Source organism: Elephantulus edwardii, unplaced genomic scaffold, assembly GCF_000299155.1.
Source record: "Elephantulus edwardii isolate Elephantulus edwardi_28Jun2011 unplaced genomic scaffold, EleEdw1.0 scaffold00048, whole genome shotgun sequence".
Lineage (NCBI taxonomy): Eukaryota > Metazoa > Chordata > Mammalia > Macroscelidea > Macroscelididae > Elephantulus > Elephantulus edwardii.
This window is the reverse complement of record NW_006399798.1, coordinates 15,423,055-15,442,616: the sequence shown is the minus strand read 5'-3', so window position 1 is coordinate 15,442,616 and position 19,562 is coordinate 15,423,055. Positions and strand designations below refer to the sequence as shown.

The following is a 19,562-nucleotide window of genomic DNA, read 5'->3' as shown; positions in this document are numbered from 1 at the left end:
ATACACAGCCAACAGTTACTGGCCAGTGGAGGGTTCTGTGCTACAAGGATGCTGAGGAGGTTTCAGTGGTGCTTCCAGACGAAGATGGACGAGGGAGAAAGGTCTGGTGATGACTCCCAAGAATCAGCCAATGAACACAGCAGGGATCACAATGGTTTGGATTGGAAGCAATCACGAGGCCGATGGTGCAGAGGCAGGGAGGGGTTCACGGTGCCATGCCTGAGGTCACAATGAGGAAAGGGACGCTCACCTGCAGTGCGCTACACAGCCACGAAGCCAGGAGGAGACACGTGAAGGGACCACAGCCAAAGCCTGGACTAACTACATGCTATTCACAGAAAATGTTGAGAAAATCTGAAAGTTTAACATGTTACCCCTTTAGAGAAGCCTTCTCTCATCCTTCCAATAGATGCACTCGCTCCCTGCTCTATAAACTTAAAACAGTTTCCTTCTTCCTCTCCTGTGGTGGTTATCACATGGAATCTTAGAACTGCTTACATGCAAGACGTAGCCTTGAAATGAAAGAGAACTCACTCTGAAGGCAGGAACAGTCTGTGTCCTTCACAGCCTAAGATTCTCAATAAATATTTGAAGAAGGAGAGGGATGGAGAGGGATAGGGGGCTAGTAACAATTTCAAAGGCCACAAAGCTTGTTTTTTAGATTTCTAAATGAGCAAACTAACACCTGGAAAGGGTTTTAGTGATGTGTCAGCATCAGATTCCCAATTCTTACTGATAACAAAAAACGATTTGATGCATTGCTGGCCCTCCAGTGGGTTTTCTGAGGCTGTAAATCGTACAGGAAGAGACTGCCCACAGTAACACTCCTTTCACATTGTTGTTGCTGTATACTGTTGTATACCAACTTACGGCAGATCTCGCAGTGGGTTTTAAGAGGCAGTAAATGGCAAAGGAGGAGGCTGCCCATTTTTTTCCCGCTGAGCTGCTGATGGATTCAAACGGAATACGTTTGGGTTGGTAGCACAATTCCTTAACACTAAAGCCAACAGAACCCCTGTTTTTCATTTCACTCAGCTGAATTTTAAATATCTTTCCCTTTTTTTTTTAGCATCCATACCTTTCACAAATCTCAGTTCCTTTGTCAGTTGGGAACATAAAAATGGTTTGGATATAAGTGAGTTTGCACACACACAAAACGCTCTTACTTCTCAATTCGCTGTACAAGCCCGCTTAGAAAAACCAGAAGATTCACCAACTGAATGCATATATCAATTTCAAATGCTTTGTTTTGGTACTAAGGAAGCCTTGAAATGCAGTTGTCGCCGTGTTAGGTGCCGCTGAGTCGTAGAGGACTCATAGCGACCCTATGAACAAAAGGCCTGAGCACTGTTCATAGAGTTTCCCGGAGGCAAGCCATTTCGGAAGTGGATGCCGCTCCTGCTTCCAAGCTTGTTTTAATCGGGAAGCTCCACCAAACACTGTCCACCATGGGGAACCATTATTACATTTGACACATCAGTGTCATAGTGTTCAGCATCACAGCAACCACGAGTTACTTCTGTAGAGCAATGCACAGACCAGTGCTATACCATCTAGAAGAATGTTTGACAAAAAAACCCCAGTATGAACCAGGCCTGAGGGCCGCAGATTAAAATCACGCACCTTGGGCTTGATAGCATAACTTTGGTTCCACTAGGCCAAAGTACATTTTTTTAAAAATTATTAGTTTCTGACAAATCAAAAAGAGCTGTGAACAAGAGACTTCTCCAGATTGCAACCGTGGCCTCTGGGCATGTGGCCCTGAGAGCCCAGCTGTCCACACCTGGTGCCACTTCTGCTTGAGGGCAGCTTGTGCAATCAGCTCCATTTGTGGTGCTCAGTGTCTGTGCTCACGTTCTCAGCTTCCCTGAATGGCTTCCTTTTTACCCTTTTCCCAGGAGTGAAGATGCATCCACATCCAAACAAGTTAATGAATTTCCCTCTTTGGTACCTATCCAAACATTCTGGCAGCCATGGGTGGACAATCTCGTGACACTGCCTTCGTGAAACTTGGCTGTCTCCCAGGGCAGTACTGTGACGACCTGGGAAGTTATTTTAAAATCATTTGTATTTTGTTCAACTTCATGGTTTAGGAAGCCCTGAATACAGGGTGGACAAGTTCTCCTCCAAGCAGTCACTGGTAAAAGTAAATAAGACAGATAAAAATGTAACAGGGAAATAAAAACACGAGGCCTGCTAGTCACCTCCGGAAGCTTTAAGCCTTGTAATAGGTATTTTCACCGCTTCCCTTTCACTTTCTCATGTGACCACAAGTCCAGTGCAAAGAATAAATAAATAAATGTTCCAAAGATTGTACTTAGTTTTTTTAAAGTATTTGCTTTATTTTATACACATGATGTAGGAGCTTATCTCCTTACCACTTCACGCCATCACTTGTTTGTCGGTTTGCTGTGCTGTGGTGGTGTCTTGTGTGTTGCTATAGCACTGGAAGCTATGCAAGTGGTTTCTCAAATGCCAACAGGGTTAAATAAGGTGTATCAGGGTTTAGCAGAGCTTTCAGATTGAGATAGACTGGGAAGAAGAACCTGGCAATCTACTTCTGAAAAAACTGGCCCGTGAAACTCATAGGGATGGGAGCACATCATTTTACACAGTGCCAGAAGATGGAGCTGCTTATGCCCGAAGCACTCGAAGTAGAATAACTAGGGAAGAATGACCTCCTCAGGGCAGAACTGGCCTTAAAGGATGTGGGTGGAGTAAAGCTCTCAGGACCTTCATTTGCTGATGTGGCTCAAACCAAGAAGCAACAACTATAAACATCCATTACTAATCAGATTCTAGGATGTAGAAAGATAGGCAATCCTCTCTCATGCAATTTATAGCCTTGGAAACCTTGGAAATCGGAGGGTCGTTTATGAGCTGATTCTGACTTGACGGCAATGAGTAATGAGTGAGTGCTCCATGGGGATTACGACAGTGCCTAGGACTTTCTGCAGGTCGATCGCCAGGTAAGTAAAGATGGCCTTGAACCTACAACCTTTCTGTTAGCATTCAAATGTTTCACTGTCTATGCCTTAAGTCCTGTATTAAAAACCATAGCTGTAATAAAACAACAACAAAAAGCCCCATAGCTGTCTAGTCCTTTCCAACTCATAAACTGGGTTGAGAGAAGTAGCCTGCTCATCTCTCCCATCGAGTAGTTGATGGTTTCTCACCACTGACTCTTTAGTTAGTGACACAGCATGCAGCAAGCACATTGTGACATTCGTTGTTGTTAAATACTGTCCAGTAAGAACCAGCTCACAGCTGACCTTCCAGTGGACTGTCAGAGGCTGTGAAAATCATAGGATCAGACTGCCCATATTTCTCTCTTGGTGTAAATGGGGGACTCGAACCATGTGTCTTCAGGTTGGCAGTACAACTCCTTACTACTGTGCCACTTGTTGTTCCCGAGCACCATTGAGTCGACCAGGACTCATAATGACCCTATGAACAATGGCTGCGCTATCCTGAGTCAACCTCACCATCTCCAACACACCTGACCCCACTGCCAAAGTCACAGTGTCAATTCATCCCATCCAGGGTTTTCCTCTCCTGCTCTGACCTATTACCCTTCCAAGCATGATGTCCTTCTCCAAGAACTAGTCCCTCCTGATAACGTACTCAAAGCACGTGAGACAGAGCCTCAAGATTCCTGCCTCCAAGGAGCAGACTGGTTTCACCCTCTCTAGGATAGACCTGTTTGTTCTCTTGGCAGTCCATGGTATGTTCAACACTCTTCTCTAGCACCACAACTCAAAAGGCACTGACATTTCTTCTGTCCCTCATTGTCATCGTCCAGCTCTCAAATGCATAGCAAGCAACTGAGAAGCCCATGGTTGGGCCACTTGAGCTCCTTAAATTCCTTCTCTCCATGTGTTATAATGAAGCAATTTTGAACACCTCAGAGGCCACCACAACGAAAACCCTCTTCTAGGAAGAAAAAAATCAGCCCAGCCTGTGCTGAGATAAAGAGGTGCAGGGGTTGGGTGCGTGGCTGCTAACCCAGTGGTCAGTGATTTAATCTCACCAGCTGCTCAGCAGGAGAAAAGGCCTGGCAACGTGCGGTCAAGAAAACATCAGCCTAGGAGTTCTTACGAGGGACGGTCTCCTCCGTCCTACAGGGTCACTGGGAATTGGAATCCACTAGACGGGATCCAAGAGGTCATGATGATGCGACTGGACACTGCAAGGTTCAGATCTGCTGTTCACAGTGTTGCTGTGAGTTGCAGTCCACTTGACTACGACACCTCACAACAACAACAGATGGAAATGGATTGTTTTGTTTTGAGGGCTGAGGACTGAGAAAGACACTTCGAAAATACAAGTTTCTTGATAGAGACCTAACACTAACACTAACGTATGAATCACTTACAGCATGTATATGAGTCACATATAGGTTCCTCCTGTAAAGACTGACACCATAAGGAATCTACCTGCAGTTGCTAGGAGTCGGAAGCCAGGAGCCTACAGCGGACAGGTAGACACAGGTACCCAGAAAGATCAATTCAGAGGAGACATGTCTGCTTTCCCAGGCCTTCTCCCCTCTCCCATCCAAATGTGTTCAGTCCAAGCAATGTTCTTCAGATAACAAACCATCTAGGCTGCCCTCCACTCCATACACTTGGATTATTAATATTTTCCATGCCTCCGAAGTTCCACTCTCCTTTGCTGACCCCGTTTTTCCCAGCAAATGAGAAAAGCAATCGAGGCCTTGCATACAGGCGGACGGAATTAGGAAACAAATGAACTAAATTATGTGTTCACACCTGGGCAGCTTTGGAGAGCATTGTTCGGGGAAACAGATGTTAAAAGTATTTTGATCAACGGGGGCATTTATAATGGAAAGGCAGTAAGATGCTCTTGGAGCCAGCTAGGAGGAGTATGTTCCATCAGCCGGAGCAACAATGGTCCTGTTAGTTAAAAAACCACCGGAGAGACGCTGAAGGGTGCATGGTGGCTGGTCCCTGGGAGCACATTCAAAGACCTGCGTGGTGGTGGCTGAGTTAAAAGGGGTAGATTTCATCTCTATGGAATAAGCAGATAGGCCAAGGAGGGCTAGAACAAGCTAACAAGAAACTCCCCTCTGACCTCTTGGAACTATACATGTGTTCATTAGTTCAAGCCACAGTGATACCAGACGAACTGTGACATCCCATCAACAGTGGGTGCCTGGACAACGGCTGCTGAGACATGGGGCAAATCACAGATGGAGAATGGACATTGCCATTGAGTCCCAGCTTCCGGGCTACTTACGTCGGTGTCAGGTCCCTTATCCGCACCCGGACAAGAAAAAGTAACAAACTCATGGCACCGCTTGTGAACCACAAAACAGCAAACTGTGGGAGAGAAAGGAAAACCAGCATTAGAACAGTGGAGGTCGAATACACAGGCTCTGTTTCTCAAGCAGGGTGGCTGGCCCTGAGATGTCAATTTCATTTCATGACAGAATCTTACAAACAACAATCATAAAGCATTTCATTCAGGACTCGGCAACATTTGGTATCAACTGGACGCAAGGATAACAGAATCACATGATGTGGGTGCTGACGGGGACCAAGGGGCTCTGGAGAGGAAAGGAAGCAAGGCTGACAATCAAAAGGAACCCCCACCCATGATCCCATCCCCAACTGTTGTAGATGTTGTTATGTGCCATCGAGTTGCTTGCGACTCATAGCGACCCTACGTACAACAGCCCTAAACTCTGGTCTGTCCTGTGCCAATCGCACTGTCTCCAACACACCCATCTTGATTACCCCAGTCAATGAATCAATCCACCTCATAGAGGGACTACCTCTCTGGAATAAGAATGAAGGGTTCTCTGCAGTGACCAAAACAGCAGTGCCGATCATGCAGCAGATAATACCTTGGCTGGAAGCTGACCCAGGCCAGGTCTAACATATAGTGACCCCACAGGACATAACAGAACCATAATCTTTCCCAGGCCATAATCTTTGTAGAAGCTGGCTGTCGCATCTTTCTCCCATGGAGGAACTGGCAGCTTCTAATCTCTTAACTTTTGGTTAGCAGTCTGTGCTTTAAGCACTGCGCCATCAGTGCTCCTCAAAATAAAATAAAATAAAATAAAATAAAAAAGATATATAAGAAATAAAAGCAGTTGTTGATTATGAATCATTTACAAAGCATTTATTACCATCAAGTCAATACCAAGAATCCTCTATCTGAATTCCACGGTGGTAAATCTTTATTGGAGGAGATTGCCCATCCTTCACGCATGAAGCAGCTAGTGGATGTGAACTGTTGACAGGACATGTACTATGCAACAAGGGTACCATATATAATATATACTCATTGCTGTCAAATCGGAACCAACTCATAGCTGACTCTCCCGTGGGTTTTCAGAGGCTGTAAATCACACAGGAGAATGCCTATCTCTCTCCTTGAAGCAGCTGATGGATTCCAATCACCAGTGCCTGGATTGGCAGCACAACACCCTACCCACAAGGCCTCCAGAACTCCCGAATTCCTAACTTAAGGAACTCGGAACACAGAAAGAGCCAACAGGTGCCTAAAACAAAAAAAGTTGGGAAACAAACTAATCCCTTCTTTTAATCTGTGGTTCCTGCTACAAACGCTGATCCCAGTTGGAAGGAGGCCACAAAAATGGAACAAAATCCCCAACTCAGCAAACAGCTCCCAATCTCAACATGGTTCAGTGGATTATCCTGAAGCTGGTCAACAAAAGGACAGTTACCTCTAGAAATTAATAAGGAACACCCTGAGAGACTTCTATGTGGGGGCTGCAAGGACAATTAATGACCTATTCTACCTTTGCAGCGTAAAGTCTAGTTGTGAAAAGACAATGAGGAAGACATGTTCCAAAGGGCATAACTGTTGTTTGCTGAAAACAACAGAGTGCCCGAACAACATAGCCTTAGAAACGCCGGGGAAGTCTTGACTGCCTTCTGCCCATGTTCTCTGCCATATTCAAGTTCATTGTTGCAGTGTTAATCTACTTCCTTGATGATCTTCATCTCTTTCTCCAATCCTCTACCTTTCCCAGCATGATGTCTTTTTCTAAGAACTAATTCCTGCCAACATGCCCGAAGGAAGTGAGACAGGTTTCACTTCTGGGAATATACCCTAAAAAACCATAACCATCACCCAAGCAGATATATGCACACCCATGTTTGTCATGGCTTTGTTCACAATTGCAAAGAGTTGGAAACAACCCAAGTGCCCATGAACAAACGAATGGATAGAGAAGCTGTGGTATATTCACACAATGGAACACTACCCTGCCATTGAAAAAAATGGAACTCATGAAAGATTATTCAAAATGGGTGACCCTGGAGGACATTATGCTGAATGAAATATCTCGGTCACCAAAGGACAAATACTGTATAGTGCCACTCTTGTAGAAAGGGACTGGCAACACATCTTTTGATTTCTTGTATACTGCTACCATGGGTGTTTTACAATAGGTAATTCCCATGAAGACACCCTACACACATGATGAAAATAAAGCTGATGAAAGAGAGAATGACAGGTTTGCTGAAAGCCAAGATCTCAAGAGGAGCTGAGTCAAGTACCATAATAATGGTCAGAGAACCCTGAACAACCAGCAAGAAATTTCTAGTAGTTCTTGGCAAGAATTACAAGCCACTCAGAGTCTTACGTTGTGTTTTATTACTTGTCTTTTTTTTTGTTTTTCCATGTAGTGCTGTAGGTGAAATTTTACAGTGCAACGTAGGTTTCCCATTCCATGGTTTGTCCCTAGGCTTCCATGACATCGATTACAGTCCCCTACAGTGTATGGGCGGCACTCTCCTCATCCCGTCTGTGCTACCGTTTTCATTCTGTGGGGTTTTCTACCTCTTTCGGCCTTCTCAACTTTGCTTTTGGGCAACTGTTATCCTTTGAATCTCACATAATTGATTGATTACTCTAAGGAGCATGTTCCTCTTGATTTATTGGGCCTTTGGTGTCACAGTGCATAAAGTGTTGGGCTGATAACTGAAATAGCAGTGGTTCAAATCCACCAGGTGCTCCATGGAAATACTTACAGCCTCAGAAGGCCAATGGGTGGCCACTCCAGACCTTGATGGCAGTGTGTTTGGTTCTGGTTTCCTCTATTCAGCTGAGAACGGATCTGGAATGGTTACCGTCTGAGGTATCTTAGGGCCATAGACTTGGAAGTTCTTCTGTCACTGAAAGCTTTTGAACAAGGTGAGGACCTGAACAACGGCTGTGCTTAGGAAAGGTGAGGCCGACAGGAAGGGTTTAATGGAATAAAGCTGGAGCCGTCAGGGCCAGTCTGAAGCCTCTTGCGTCATTCAGGTATGAAAGAAATTGCCCATCATTATTCAGCCCTGATGATGTCAAACAACATTCAGGCAGCTAAGAGATGGTAAGTAACAGAGCCCAGAGCCCTTTCCGTAAAGGCGCTAATGGGACCGACAACTAACCATAGATACCATTTTTGAGCATCTTATTATAAGGTAGACACCCCACTAGGTCCTCTTCTCTGCATTATCTAACTGATTCTTTTGTCAAGACAACTTAACACGCACTAGTTAATCTGTGAGTGGGAAGACATGGTACAGACTTCCCTACGCACCAGACTAAGCAGAAGGTCAAGGACTGCAATCTTCAATACAGATTGCAGCTCAACATCAAGAAAACAAAGATTCTCAGCACTAGGCTGACTGGCAGCATCATGATAGATGGCGAAGAGACTGAGAGTGTGAATAGCTTCAGCTTGCTTGGCTCCACAATCAAGCTTCCTGGCTTCTTGGAACCAGAAGCCAGGAAATCAAAAGATGAATTGCATTGGGAAAATCTGCTGTCAGGAACCTCTCAAAAGTACTGAAGAGCAACAATGTCAGTTTAGACACTAAGGTGTGCCCGATTCAGGCCATGGTCTCCACAGTTACTTGTGTTGCATCAGAGAGCTGGACAATGACTAGGGGTGATATAAGAATTGATGCCTTTGAGCTGTGGTGCTGAAGAAGAGTATTGAATATACCATGGAATGCTAGGAAAATGAACAGGTTTGTCCTGGAGAGGATGAGACCAGGCTTCTGCTTGGAGGCGAGAATTTTGAAGCTCTGACATACTCTAGGCTTGTTGCAAGGAGAAACCAGTACTTGGAGAGACACATCAGGCTTAGAAGGATACAGAGTGAGCACCAGAGAAGATGAGATGGATTGACTCAATGACTGCAGTAATGGGGGTTAGGTTTGTCAGAGACAATACGGTTGGCTCAAGACTGTTGTACATAGGGTTGCTATGAGTCGCAAGCAACTCGACAGCACATAACAACATCATGATGGAATAGAGTAAGGACGTCAGTGAAGAGACTCAGGTGGTGGATGAAGGATTTGCCTAAAAAGTCACACATTTACGAAGTTGTGGAGAACATATTCATAGTGAAGGTTTGTCTGCCTTCACACCTGCCTGCCACTGCGTCATGGCCATGGACAGACTACCAGGAGTAGAAAGATGTCAGGGCTGCTGTTAAGAACTTGCAGGTGAGCAACAGAAAGAAGGATTCACAACAAAGAGAGTGTTTGTGTATTTCGTTTTAGATATTCCTAACTACATCTCCACCTACAGGACAGTGGGGTTCAGTGGCAGTGTTCTTGCCTTCCATAAGACAGACCCAAGTTCAATATCCAGCTAATAATGCAACTCATCTGCGGCCACTACCCATCCATCAGCGGAGGTTTGTGTGTGTTGTTGCCATAATGTTGAACAGGTTTCAGAGGAGCTTCCACACTAATGTGAACTAGAAAGAAAAGCCTGGCAACCTACTTCCAAAAGATCACGCAATGAATGGCAATGGTCTGATGGGACTTGACCATCAACATGGTGTAGGGCCAGCTGCAGTTGATTCCACTGTGCATGGGATGGCCATGAGGCTGTCTGTCTGAACAACAGTTAACAGCAACGTACTTATGCCTCAGTTCAGCTTATCTGTCTAGTGAGCTTAGAGGATGAAGATGGGACTATGTCAGGTTAGAAGATAGAGAAAACAGAATCAGATGATTGTTTTAAATAGTGTTCCATTCGGGCTGTCATAATAAGGTGCTCAGTAAAGACACACACACACACACACACACACACACACACTCTCCTTTTTTTTTTTTTTTAAAGGAAGCCGTTTTGGCATCACTCAGACTCAGGTATATGAGGAACCACCCACAGGGAGGTGCTAATTGAAGATCTCTTCAAGTGAACGTCCTTAAGACATAAGATGCCTGGAGCGAGGGCTTCTCCTGGGTTTCCCTCCACGCCTGCCCACTGTGCACGGGTGTGGAGGCAGGAAGACAGGAGGAGAAGCCGCAGAGCAAAGAGCCTGCTGGCAGCTGGGGCCCGAGACCCTGCGAAAGACAGCGCCCGGGCTCCTCCAAGCCCTTCGAGGAGTACCCTTTCCACTGGATTTCTGCTAAAAGCATCCTGATTACAAACCTCTCTAAGGACAGATAATAGAAGCAGCCCTGAGATGGCACCAATTAATCAGCTCTGTCTGCTCTCCCCAGGTACAAAGTCATCTTCCAGCCACTGGAATTAGAAAGATAAACTGCTGAGGGAGACGCAGGAGAATTATTTCCTCATCATAGTGGGGTTTTGGTTTCTTTTATGGATATGGGGCTTTGAAAGGGAAACAGCGTTCTGAATCCCTACTTAATCTGAACAGTCAAGTGGTTTTGTTGTGGGTGTTTGGTGGTTGGTTTTCTGGTTGCTGATTTTTGTTTTCCTTTTTTTTTGAAATCTCAGCATTCTGGTGAACACTGTTTTAAAAGGCCCATGTTTGTCAAATCCTTTTAAAAGGATAGTTTGTCTCTCGCATCTGTGCTTTGTGTTCTCATTTATACCTCACTGCAATTACATGCCTACGATGGAAAGTCTTTGTATTGTTCATCTCAAAATATCTCTTGGCGAGCTCTGGTGGCCTAGTGGCAAGAAGCTGCACTGCAATCCTAGAAGTACACGGTTCGAATCCACCAGATGCTCTGCTGGAGAAGGAGGGACAATCTCCTCCTGTACCAGTCAGATCTGATTTGACGGTACACACACACAAAATAATAAAAATAAAATTAAAAAAATTTTAAAAAGAAAAATATCTCTTATGCCACATCTTACCCCGAGGAAAAGCAGGGCCTCACCACACAGTTTAATCTGCAGGAGCAGTGCATGATCCGATTCATGGCTTTCATTCCTGGGAGTCCCAGATGAACCGTGCGTGCGCCACAAAGTTTCCAATGACTGGTTTTCCAGAAATAGGTTGCCAGGTCTTTCTTCCAAGGTGTCTCTGGGAGGACTGGAATCTCCCTTGCAAGTTATCACCCAAACATGCTTAACTTGTTCACTGCATGGAGAAACCTCATCCACCCTAAAATGCCCTCCTTCCACCTGCCTCACCAGCCCCCACCCCAAGCTCACACGAAAGTCTCCTTTCTAAAGTGACTGGACTCACTCAATGGACATTAGAGACATTCTAGAGAACTAGAGGGGTCTCTGATGACAGTCTGTAGAGTGTTGCACTGCTGACCTCTCTCTCTGGTGGTTTAAATCCACCATCAGCTTTGCAGGTAGAAAATGGGTGGTCTCCTCTCATGCAATTTACAGCCTCAGAAACCCAACAGAAGGCCAATAATGACATGAGTTTGAGTCAGTGGCCATGAGTTAAATTCACAGATAGGAGGAACCCTGTGGACATGCTCAGAGGTTCTAAACTTCAGAACAGGTGAGTGAGTCCAAAGGCTGAAGGAACAGACTGCAGCTATGCCTTGGTGACTCTCTTTTAAAGGAGGGAAAGCTTGTATCTCCCATCTTAAGCTCAAAGGGGAGAGGGGCTCAGGAGTCGGCTGGCCCTCCAGCTGGAAATGGCATTCCGCTGGACAAGGCTGCTCCAGAAACCAGGCAATGGTCAGAGAGTCCAAAATCCCTGATCAACTGATCCTGCCCCTCGACTTTAAATGCAAACTAAACTGGGTAGTGCGTCTTCTCAAGACAACAGAATGCAAGCATTTGAGAAGCCATGCGTGTGCAGCAAGATACAAAGAGGAGGGATTCAAGGAACCAAGAGGACGCCCTGCACTTCCCTGGAGATCTACAGCACAAAGTCTTCTCAGGTGGAAAATCAGAGGACGCTTCCTCCTTGTCCCCTTTCTCTTTGGGATTCTGAAGGTCTTCGTCCCACCACACAGCTGGTCAAGGAAACTGAGAATGAAGGGAGACAAGACGGGTGCCTGCCTCCCAGCAAGGAGCCCTGGGGGAGCAGTGGTCAGGCACTTAGCTGCTAACCGAAAGGCCCTCCAGTAAAGCCACCAGAAGCTCTGCTGGAGGAAGATGTGGCCCCTGCTTCGGGAAAGGCTGACAGCTTCAGTCACCTCACGGGGAGGGTCCACGCTGTCTTACAGGGTCATGAGGAGTCAGCAGCATGACTCCGTGGCAGCAGGCTGGTCTGATACGGTTTATCCCATCGCAGATTTTCCGTAAATATATGCTTGATGTTGGTAGGCAGGAAGGCCAAAGATGGTGTAACTCAACTGGAAGAAGGAGAGGTCTACTCGGTGGCCAATCTCCTGCTGCTGCCTGGTGTGTCTGGAGATGGGCCTCCGGGCCTCGCATCTGGGTGTCAATAAGCATCAGTGGCCAGTGAAGACTCACTGGGAGATGAGGCCTCCACAGGACAGAGAAGCTCGGGGACAGCCCTGAGCCAAAGGGGCGTGTGGAAGTGTGAGCTACCCTGCAGCTGAAAGTCACAGAGCACATTGCCATTCAATTGTTTTCTAAGCATAAAAGCACTTTCCCCTAATCCTCTATGTGACAGGCATACGGTGCCCAATGGTCACAGAGGACGAAATGCACACATCATGTGACGCAGATGGCTCGGGTGGTGCAGAGCACAGGCGTGGCCACGTACCTCCTCATGGTACAATGAGAATGCTTTCAGATGAGCAAGCCGGTCAGTCTACGAGCCCTCATCACCCGCTCATCTCACTAACCAAGCGATGGAACTTAAGTAACCTTTATCCAACTGTCTGTCAAAAGGAGGGAGAGAACAATTTAACAGCAGTATATTATAGGGTACTATGATTGTCATAAGAGTCCGAAATAAAGGTTGCAGAATGAAGAAGTACACTCGGGGTGGGGTTGTGTGGGGGCGGTGCAGGGGGATTGTATACAAGTGAAGGAATTTTTCTTTTACTTTTCAAAGAGAAGAGCGAAATGGGGGTGGGGGGTGGGGGTGGGCGGGGTGAAAAATGAATGAATGGAAATCCAAAATCTCTGTAAATGTTTATTAAACATCATCATCATCATCATCATAATAATAATAAAGAACATTTCAGAGACAGGGCAAAGATGGTCTCCTATGGCTCTTCTCTGGGTGGTGCAAATGGTTAAGGCACACAGCTCCTAACCCAGAGGTTGGCAGTTTCAGTCCACCCAGAAGAAAATCCTGCTGAGCTGTGTCTGAAAGTCCTAAGAAGCACAGGTCCACCCAAGACACGCAGAACCGCCAGCAGCTGCAACGGGCTCGAGGGCAACTGGTTCTATTTTTTAAATCCCTAAAACTTACTGTCTTTGAATCAGAACCTACTCATAGCTGACCCTTCGGCAGGTTTTCAGAGACTGTAGATCCCATGGGAAGAGACTGCTCGTCTTTCTCTCACAGAGTAGCTGGTAGACTCGAACTGCCTGCCTTTGAGTTGGCAGTGCAATTCCTTAACCTCTATGCCACCAGAGCTCTCTTGGTTTATATTTGGCTCAAGAATTAATAAACTTTTTAAAATAGGTGAGTTATAAAGTTGCCATGTGGGTGTTAACAGGATTTTCAATCCTGCTCTCCAACAACAATAAAAGAATTTTAAAACTCCAAAACAAAACAAAAATAATCCAGAGTATTGAAGAGCCACGATGTTAGTCTGGAGACTAAGGTGCGCCTGATCCAGAACATGGGTCTTGGCAATTACGTGCTATGCATCAGAGAGCTGGACAATGACTAGAGAGGCTAGAAGGAGAATTGGTGCCTTTGATCTGTGGTGTTGGAGAAGAGTATTGACTATACCACGGACTGCTAGGAGAACAAACTATTCATCTTGGAGAGGGTGAAGCCAGGCTGCTCCTTGGAGACAAGGATTCTGAAGCTTTGTCTGACATACTTTGGACATGTTGCAAGGAGGGACAGGTCCTTGGAGAGGGACGTTATGCTTGGGAGGGTGGAGGGACAGCATAGGAGAGGAAGACCCTCAATGAGATGGATTGACTCAGTGACTAGAATAAGTGGGGGGGAGGTGTTGGAGACAGTAAGGTTGGCTCAGGATAGAGCAGAGTTCAGAGCTTTGTACACAGGGTCATTATGAGTTGCAAGCGGCTTGACGGCACATAACAACAACTGTCACGTTTGCTGAGGAGCACCGACTTCATCTTCCTTGGATCCCCAGTCTGCACTCCTAAGTACCAGCAGTCAGGAGATCAGCAGACGTACTGCACTTAGAAAGTCTCCAGTCAGGGCCCTCTCCAAATCATTGAGGAGATATGATGTTAGTTTGAGGACCAAGGTGCACCTGATTCAGGTGATGGTCTTTTCAATCACTTGCTACGCATCTGAGAGCTGGACAATGAATAAGGAGGACAGAGGAAGAATTGATGTGTTTGAACTGTGGTGGTGATGAGTACTGAATATCCCAAGGACTGCCAAAAGAACAGCTATGTCCTAGAGAAGGTGCATCCAGTGTGCTCCTTGGAGGCAAGGATGGTGAGGCTTCGTCTTATATACTTTGGATGTTGCTAGGAGAGGCTATTCCTTGAAGAGGGACATAATGCTCGGAAAGAATGGGCAGAAGAGCAGAAGAGCCTGAACCAGATGGATGAACACAGGGACTGCAGCAACGTGCCTAAGATTGCGAAGGCGGCATAGGAGAGAAGGGGGCTCACATCTCCGTGGCACCTAACAACACAACACAACACAACACTGTGAAGCTGATTCCGACTCGTGGAGACTTCTCACCAGGTTTTCGAATTTATAAATCTTTACAAGTAAGAGAGACGGCTTCACCCTTCTCCCTCAGAACTGCCGGTGAGTTCAAAAACCTAACCTTTTATTTGGCAACTCAACACGTTTCTTCATATGCCACTGTTGTTGTGTGCCATAGAACTGACCCCACAGCTGACCCTTCAGCAGGTTGTTAGAGGCAGTAAATCATACAGGAGTAGACTGCCCATCCTTCTCCTGTGGAGCAGCTGGTGGATTCGAACTGTGTGCCTTCAGGATTGCAGCATGGTTTCTAACCACCAGGCCATCAGAGCTCCCTAGTATGCCATTGTTGTTGGTGGTGGTGTTGTGTGCTGTCGAGTCAGAACTGATCCACAGCTGACCCACCAGTGAGTTTTCAAAGGCAGTAAATCACACAGGAGGAGACTGCCCATCCTCCCATGGAGCAGCTTGTAGATTAGAACAAGCGAGCCTTTGAGATTGAAGCGCAGCTTCTTACCACTAGGCCGCCAGAGCTCTCTGAGTATGTCACTACTATCCATTAATTTTAAAGGATCAAAAGGGTAGACTGAAAGGCAAATAAAACTCAGTGTGAGAGAAACGAACATCCCTTCTAATGCTGCTTCGCACTAGGAGTTTGATAAGAACTAATTTAACTACCAAGTGTCTTGGTCCATTAGACACGTGGGGGGCCCAAGAGTGTTTTGTTTGTCTGTTAAAGGCAGTCATCATGCAGATGGGTGACTCCTGTTGTGGGCCATGTTTCCTAATGTGATCACGGCCAAAGGGCAAGTCAAAGATACTCATCATCCTCTCATACATACCGGCCATACAGAGAACTGTTTGCCAATGCTACAGATGAATACATTTTCTTCCTTAAGAACACACCAGTCAGTCAGTCAGTCAGTCAGTCAGTCAGTCAGTCAGTCTGTCTGTCTGTCTGTCTGTCTCTCTCTCTCTCTCTCTTAAACACACACGCACGGTCATGGCTCTGACCTGAAAGAAAAACGTGAGTTAAAAGTAATTAATCAGAGAGCTCTGGTGGCCTAGTTGCAAGAAGCTGCACTGCAATCCCAAAGGCACACAGTTCAAATCTACCAGATAATCTGCTGGTGAAGGAGGGGCACTCTCCTGTGCCAGTTGGATCAGATTCAACGGTACACAACAAGAAAAGGAAAATAATAATAACAGTAACTACTCAATCTGTAGCAACACTGAAATGAGTATCAAACACAGGGAAAGTTACGAATTAAATTTTGACTCCTCCAAAAGATGTTGAAATCATAACCCCTATACCTGAGGATACTATCCTATTGGAAAAAGTAATTTTCTTTATTAATTTCACTCGGTCATAAGGGTAGTTAAGGGTAGGTTCTAATCTAACCACTTTTGATTTGAACAAAACACAGTTTACACACACACACACACACACACACACACACACACACACGAAGGAAAACAGACGAGAAGTGATGAGGTAGAGATCCAGCCGAGATTCTGACGTGGACTTGCTGCCTCTGGACGAAAATAGATCTCTGTTTACGAAAGCCACCCCCTTGTGGTACTTCTGCTACGGCAGCCCTAGGACTCTAAGCCAGGCAGCCACAGGAAGTAAGAACTATAACATCACAGGCCTGCTCTTGGCAATTTCTTGTGGCTACTTGGGTTCAGTGGAGTTAGCTATTGACCCTGAGAGGAAATTTGCTTCTGTCCCATGAATTTCTAAATAAAATCAATGCAAGGATCCAGAATGGAGATGGGGGAAAATTTAGTCTGAGGAGCAGAAGGCTTTTATGACCGCGGAGGTTTCTATACATGCTCTTCCGTTTCTCTCACTCACGTGCACAATAAATGTCAATAATGACAGTGAAATGAGGACCTGCAGACTACAGACCTCCGCCCACACCATTCAACTTGTCATTCAATCCATATGGAAAATGAGAGTGCCCATATTTACACTTGACATCAATGGCCATGCTCATTGAGGTAAAAAAAACAACAACAACCCAACAACCATCTGTATGTACCTTTATGAAGCATTTTTCATTTATACTGAGAAAATTTTTTCCTTCCCTTTCAGCATGAAGTCAGTACCATTTTAAATTCAGGTCACAGACAAGTAAAACAGAAAGTATCCATTTAAAGGAAAATCCCCTATTATCCAAAATTAATGGGGGAAAGCCATTATGTCATAAATCCTGAAATGGAGAAAGAACTTAGTAAATTTATATGTAGACTTTGTTTAGAACGGAAGCCTGCCTGGTGGCTGAGCCGAGTCCCCACTTTTAAAATGCATAAATGGCTGCATCATGTGAGATGGCTTTAATTAAATTTTGCTTAGCTGGAAGGGATTAATGAAAGGTAACGTCACATCAAAATACAATGAAGTGGAAATCTCTAAAGCAAGTGAGACACTTTCAGCTTTGCCGAGAAAGCAATGAAAACTTGAGCTTATATTATATTTGCATATTAAAAGAAAATTATTGGTTTCGGATTTATTACAATGAAAACAGTCTTCTCCTGGGATACACGTTAAAGTTGTATGAAAACAAATCAAATCAATGTGCTTTACCACATATTAGAAGGAATGCCATCCTCCAGATCACACCCTGGTTCTGCTGCTGAGCACCTATGCCCACATGGCCTACGAATCTTCTCCAAACCCCCGTAGTACTCCTGTTTCTGAGCCAATACCCCAATCTCTGGGAGGATTCTCATTCCCCAATCCTTCTTTCTCCAATGTCATGAAATCCTACTGATTCATTGTCATATTTTTAATTCCTCTCTGGGTGGATCTGAAAGAGGCTGAGAGAGTACATGTGGGCTGTGATGGAAGGGGGCATAAAGGTGGTCATTAGGTCACAGACTTGGGTAACTCTACCAATGACGTTTCTAACTTGCAACAAGAGGCGAGTTTTAAGAAGCAGCTGGCAGCACAGAAGGCAAAGGAGACAGGTGCACAGAACTGAGATCTTGAGATGGTCTGGCTGGGTCTTTCCGTCCCTGAAATCTGGGTCCAGGTTTCTGCCACTGGAACCATGGAACGTTATTTTAAAAGATTCATTTTCTTCATATACATGCAGGTATCATTTAATACCCCAAATCATAAAATGCATGCTTCTTTACTTCTTTTTGGAAGCAGGAGTGGCATCCACTCCCTAAACCACAGGCCTCCGGAAACTCTATGAACTTTGATAAATGTGGATAGTTGTAGAGGGGCTTCAGGCCTTTTGTTCATTGGGTTGCTATGAGTTGTGCTTGACTTGAAGGCAATCAACAATGACAACAACAACTTTATTGCTTATGCCAGTTTAGGTTGAGGGTTTTTTTTTTGGGGGGGGGGCAAAGGAGAGAATCTTAAATGATAACTGAAACACTGCCACATTGTGGGAAGTCTGGAACAAGCTAGACTGGAGTCTGAGAGACAGTGGCAAGGAGTTCAAGGAGGTCAGACTTCAAGAACTGGAACTTCTTTCCTTCTCGGTCTAAAACTTTCTGACTGCAGTGAACAGATGAATGGAGGTAAGTAGTAAAAAGCTGCCTTACTCCAGTGTAACTTGTGTCTGAATGGAGATAAGAAGTAAAAAGCTTCCTTACTCCAGTGTAACTTTTGTCTGCAGATGGATGAAGGCAGATGCCACTTTAAGACCATTCTGAATCTGCTGAGAATGGCAGAGGCTGATGAAGCTGCAGGTCAAGAGTTCTGGAACGATGGAAAGTAGTAAAAAAGAGAGGATTCTCCCATCAAATCTCATTTTCCTAAAGAACAGAATCTTCTAGACAGAACTTCAAGCTTTCAACTTAATTCAGACTAACCCCTGGCATAAGAATTCAGAAGGGATCCACTACTTCTTACCACAAAAAACCAAACCTACTGTCAACTCAATTTCAACTCATAGGGACCCTCCATGGGGTTTCTGGGGCTGTAAATATTTCTAGGAGAAGACCACCCCTCCTTCTCCCATGGATCAGTGGGTGGATATGAACTGCTGACCCAATCTAGGTTAGCAGCACAACTCATAATGCCCTTGGAGACCACCGCTTCCCCTGTTCTTATTTATGTTTGTTTTGGTTGGGTTTGTTGTGGAATTCTCTCCCCCATTTTTTTACAAGGATCTAAAAGTACTCCACATGTATTTAAGTGGCACAAGAAATAGTCTGGAGACTCCAATATAACTCTTTGAGAGTTCTTCTTTCTTCAGGGTTCCTTTGAGGTAAGCTGAGGTATAATTTCTTAGTTTAATTCTCAGTTACTGCCCTCCAGTGGGACTCACCAAGCCTAGTCTCGCCGTCTACTTTCAAAATCTCAACCACTGCAAACTTCTACAGCACAACTCCACCGTGACACATCTGGGGTTTCCAGGGGTGGGAAGCAATTCCATAGCAACAGGTTTTTTTTAAATAACAAAAGAGGGAATTTATTAGAACACAAACATACTTGCAGGAAATCCAACAGCCGCAGTGGGACAATCGCAAGAAGCCGGCCTTTCTGAAGGCCAAAATGGCCTATAATCACACAATGCTACTTGATGGGTTTCCACATGCTCTGGAGGAGACTATCCTAGAACATCTGCATCACCTAGCGCATACGGGA

General features: G+C 45.3%; 1 protein-coding gene across 1 annotated transcript in view; it reads right to left on the bottom strand.

Annotated features, from left to right (window-relative positions):
• PRKCA (protein kinase C, alpha) overlaps positions 1-5,334 on the bottom strand; it is a 289,399-nt gene extending 284,065 nt beyond the window's left edge. The window contains exon 1 of the mRNA XM_006886263.1: positions 5,257-5,334. The gene's annotated coding sequence lies outside the window, so the exon portion shown is untranslated. The remainder of the gene's footprint in view (positions 1-5,256) is intronic.
• Between the last annotated feature and the right edge of the window lie 14,228 nt (positions 5,335-19,562).